Here is a 6000-nt window from a genome sequence, read left to right on the forward strand (position 1 = left end):
TGACTGGATCAAAAAGCAGGACCCAACTATATGCTGCCTACAAGAGACCCACCTCACCCATAAAGATTCACACAGACTAAGAGTGAAAGGATGGAAAAAGATTTACCATGCAAACAGAAAAGAAAAACGAGCTGGAGTGGCTATTCTTATATCTGACAAAATAGACTTTAAACTAAAAACCATAAAAAGAGACAATGAGGGACACTACTTAATGATAAAAGGACTGATCCATCAAGAAGACATAACAATCATAAATATGTACGCACCGAATGTTGGAGCAGCCAGATTTATAAAACAAACTCTATTAGACCTAAAGAAGGAAATAGACACTAATACCATAATAGCAGGGGACCTGAACACTCCACTGTCAATATTAGACAGATCATCTAGGCAAAGAATCAGTAGAGAAACACAAGATCTAAACAAGACTCTAGACCAATTGGAATTGGCAGATATCTACAGAACATTCCACCCAACAACCTCAGAATATTCATTCTTCTCATCAGCACATGGATCATTCTCCAGGATAGATCACATATTAGGTCACAAATCAAGTCTCAATAAATTCAAAAAAATTGGAATTATCCCATGTATCTTCTCAGACCACAATGGATTAAAACTAGAAATTAATAACAAACGAAACTCTGGAAACTATACAAACACATGGAAATTAAACAGCATTCTACTTAATGACATATGGGTCCAAGAAGAAATCAAGCAGGAAATCAAAAAGTTTATTGAAACTAATGAAAACAATGATACATCATACCAAAACCTGTGGGATACTGCAAAAGCAGTATTGAGGGGAAAATTTATTGCATTAAATGCTCACTTCAGAAGAATGGAAAGATGGCAAGTAAACAACCTAACACTTCACCTTAAAGAACTAGAAAAACAAGAACAATCCAATCCTAAAGTTAGCAGACGGAAAGAAATCATTAAGATCAGAGCAGAACTGAATGAAATTGAAAACCAAAAAACAATTCAAAAGATCAACGAATCAAAAAGTTGGTTTTTTGAAAAGATAAATAAAATTGACAAACCATTAGCATGGCTAACAAAAAAAAGAAGAGAGAAGACTCAAATAACAAAAATTAGAAATGAAAAAGGTGATATTACAAATGATTCATCTGAAATACAAGGAATCATTGGAGACTACTATAAACAACTATACGCCAACAAATTTGAAAATCTGGAGGAAATGGATAAATTTCTGGACACACACAAGCTCCCAAAACTGAACCGTGAAGACGTAGAAAATTTGAACAGACCAATAACAATAAAGGAGATTGAAGCTGTTATCAGAAGGCTCCCAACAAAGAAAAGCCCAGGACCAGATGGATTCACAGCAGAATTTTACCAAACATTCAAAGAGGAATTGACACCGATTCTTTACAAACTATTCCAAAAGATTGAAACGGATGCAAATCTCCCAAACTCATTCTATGAAGCAAACATCATCCTGATACCAAAACCAGGTAAAGATATAACCAAAAAAGAAAACTACAGGCCGATATCCTTGATGAATATAGATGCAAAAATCCTCACTAAAATACTAGCAAACAGAATACAGCAACACATACGAAAAATTATTCATCACGATCAAGTGGGATTCATCCCAGGGATGCAAGGTTGGTTCAACATACGCAAATCAATAAATGTGATAAACCATATTAATAAACTCAAACACAAGGACCATATGATCATCTCTATAGATGCTGAAAAAGCATTTGATAAAGTTCAGCACTCATTCATGACAAAGACCCTCTATAAGTTAGGTATAGAGGGAAAGTATCTCAACATAATTAAAGCCATATATGCCAAACCCACTGCCAGTATCATCCTGAATGGGGAAAAGCTGAAAGCTTTTCCTTTAAGAACAGGCACTAGACAAGGATGCCCACTCTCACCACTCCTATTCAACATAGTGTTGGAAGTACTAGCCAGAGCAATCAGAGAAGAGAAGGAAATAAAAGGCATCCAGATTGGAAAAGATGAAGTCAAACTGTCCCTGTTTGCAGATGACATGATCCTATATATTGAACAGCCTAAAACCTCTGCAAAAAAACTGTTGGAATTGATAAATGATTTCAGCACAGTAGCAGGATACAAAATCAACACACAAAAATCAGTAGCATTTCTTTTCTCCAATAGTGAACATGCAGAAGGAGAAATCAAGAAAGCCTGCCCATTTACAATAGCCACCAAAAAAATAAAATACTTAGGAATTGAGTTAACCAAGGAGGTGAAAAATCTCTATAATGAGAACTACAAACCACTGCTGAGAGAAATTAGAGAGGATAGAAGAAGATGGAAAGATATTCCATGCTCTTGGATTGGAAGAATCAACATAGTGAAAATGTCCATACTACCCAAAGTGATATACAAATTCAATGCAATCCCCATCAAAATTCCAAAGACATTTTTCTCAGAAATGGAAAGAACTATTCAGACATTTATATGGAACAATAAAAGACCACGAATAGCCAAAGCAATGCTCAGCAAAAAAAATAAAGCTGGAGGCATAACAGTACCTGACTTTAAGCTATACTACAAAGCTATAATAACCAAAACAGTATGGTACTGGCATAAAAACAGACACACTGACCAATGGAATAGAATAGAGAATCCAGAAATCAACCCACACACTTACTGCCATCTGATCTTCGACAAAGGCACCAAGCCTATTCACTGGGGAAGGGACTGCCTCTTCAGCAAGTGGTGCTGGGATAACTGGATATCGATATGCAGGAGAATGAAACTAGATCCATACCTCTCACCGTATACTAAAATAAACTCAAAATGGATTAAGGATTTAAATATACACCCTGAGACAATAAAACTTCTTAAAGAAAACATAGGAGAAACACTTCAGGAAATAGGACTGGGCACAGACTTCATGAATACGACCCCAAAAGCACGGGCAACCAAAGGAAAAATAAACAAATGGGATCATATCAAACTAAAAAGCTTCTGCACAGCAAAAGAAACAATTAACAGAGTTAAAAGACAACCAACAGAGTGGGAGAAAATATTTGCAAAATATACATCTGACAAAGGATTAATATCCAGAATATATAAGGAACTCAAACAACTTTATAAGAAAAAACAAGCAACCCAATTAAAAAATGGGCAAAAGAGCTAAGTAGGCATTTCTCTAAGGAAGATATCCAAATGGCCAACAGACATATGAAAAAATGCTCAACATCACTCAGCATCCGGGAAATGCAAATCAAAACCACATTGAGATACCATCTAACCCCAGTTAGGATGGCTAAAATCCAAAAGACTATGAATGATAAATGCTGGCGTGGCTGCGGAGAAAAAGGAACTCTCATCCATTGTTGGTGGGACTGCAAAATGGTGCAGCCTCTATGGAAAATGGTATGGAGGTTCCTCAAACAATTGCAAATAGATCTACCATACAACCCAGCCATCCCACTGTTGGGAATATACCCAGAGGAATGGAAATCATCAAGTCGAAGGTATACCTGTTCCCCAATGTTCATCGCAGCACTCTTTACAATAGCCAAGAGTTGGAACCAGCCCAAATGCCCATCATCAGATGAGTGGATACGGAAAATGTGGTACATCTACACAATGGAATACTACTCAGCTATAAAAACGAATGAAATACTGCCATTTGCAACAACATGGATGGACCTTGAGAGAATTATATTAAGTGAAACAAGTCAGGCACAGAAAGAGAAATACCACATGTTCTCACTTATTGGAGGGAGCTAAAAATTAATATATAAATTCACACACACACATACACACACACACACACAAACCGGGGGGGGGGGGAAGAAGATATAACAACCACAATTATTTGAAGTTGATACAACAAGCAAACAGAAAGGACATTGTTGGGGGGGAGGGGGGGAGGGAGAAGGGAGGGAGGTTTTGGTGATGGGGAGCAATAATCAGCTACAATGTATATCGACAAAATAAAATTAAAAAAAAAAAAATGTTGAAAAGTACACCTGGGTCCGTGATTTGTTTTTTTCAGAAAAGAAGATACAAAGAAACCGAGAGGCCTTTCTGTACAGATAGGTGGGTAAGGTGGTGGGGCAAAATAAATGTTCCCAAGGAACAATAAGTTTTCCTGTAAACTTACCCGAGGCACAAGTTGCCCAGGTCACTATTCTACCATACAGGGGTTTGGTTCTCATTGTCAGAGAACACAGTTATGTTGGTTAAATTTTAAAGAAAAACAAGATCTGGTGGGCCCCTGGAGGAAGAAATAACACGCAACATGTAGGAGCTGATAGATCCCCTCTTTCTTATACAGGGCCATATATAGAGGACAAATGTATGGTATGGTAAGATTAAATATGAGTAAAAAATTTAAAGTTTTTTTTATGGAAAAATAAGTTAGGTTTGGGCTTTTAAGTTCAAAAATTTTTAAACAAAGAATCATTTTACACAAATAGCTAAATTCATATTATAAAAGGATGTGCTTTTTTAAATAATTGTTGCCTTTAGTCGATTAAGATAAAAAATGAAAAACCAAATAGGTGATGGATATGTAATCATATGTTGTAAGGGTTAAATGCTTTACTTAAAAACCGCATGTGCTGCCAACCGTGAGAACTCTGGCCACTGGCCACAGACCTCGGTTTAAAATTCTTTCTTGCTGGTTAAGATGTTTTCACTTTGAAGAATGATACGTACTTTTCTGGGAGGTTATGATCTGTGACTGACTGAGAACAATCGGCTGGGATAACTCACTACTTGTATCACTTTGAAGAATGATATGTACTTTCCTAAAAGACTATGATCTGTAAAAAATGATATGTAATTCCTTAGAAAGTTATGATTCGGTATAATCAATAATAGGGTAAACATGGTATAAACAAAGGAGAATGGCTTTTGTCCATCGTCCACTGATGCACTGGACATCAATGGTCTGTTTCCTCTATTTTTGCCGACTGCACACATCCTTCTCGGGCTCCAAGAACCAGCTGGAGCTGGACTCTGGCACAATTTTACCTCTTATTAAAAAAAAAAGTCCACTAAATCAGTACAGATGTGAGTTTAAGTCTTAAGACTACTACTAGAAGCTTTCTTGGGCACTGTATACTTTGTGCACATTGATTGATAATCAAAATCTTCTATCTTTGAACAAGATAATTATTTCTTTGCTGGAATTAGGGGACTCACAGTATGTCTCACAAAAGTAAATATTAGGAAAAACAAATTAGGATAAAACAATAAATAAATAAATGGAATCCAGCGATACTGATGTATTTGAATATCTTTCAATCTCATATGTGGAAAAAAACAAAGACAATGACCAAAAAGCCTGATTTACTGACATTAATGTATTCTCAGTTTTACTGTGTGGTGGTTTTTAATCCTGAGTCCAAAAAATTTTGGTTGGGGATATACTGACAACTAATTTAGTATCTTTTATCTTTTGTTTCCTTATCTATAAAATAGAGCTAATAAAACTCACCTCATTTGTTGTAAGAGATGATAATTCTGATAATGTAATTAAAATTTAGAACTAAGGTGGACATTCAAAAACTCTTTCTTCCTTTTAAGAATACAGTGTTTTAAAGATTTACCTCACTTATAACATATTTTAATGTGCAAAAATCACACTTTTACAGGTACAACATATTACCAATTTCACTTCTCAGTTGACATATTTATTAATTTGTCTATTTATTCATCACTACGTGTTTATTGTACAATATTACAGATACTCTGATAGGTACCAAAAATGACAAAGGCAATAGATATGGCTCTTGATTATTTAGAAGGGAACGTTCATTAAACAGGAGTTACACAAACAGGTGATAAGAGTCATAAATAGCAATTGCATTTATCTATGCGCATGAACATTCGTTTATTTGTTAAAGAAAAGAATTGGAATTTACTCTGCCTTCGAACAGGGTGCCTATCCAGAAATTTAGAATAAATGAACACAGTGCCCCGCAAAAAGAATGCACAGTTAGTTGAGGAAGACATGCATGAAGATAGAGATAAAAT

Source organism: Cynocephalus volans, chromosome 4, assembly GCF_027409185.1.
Source record: "Cynocephalus volans isolate mCynVol1 chromosome 4, mCynVol1.pri, whole genome shotgun sequence".
NCBI lineage: Eukaryota > Metazoa > Chordata > Mammalia > Dermoptera > Cynocephalidae > Cynocephalus > Cynocephalus volans.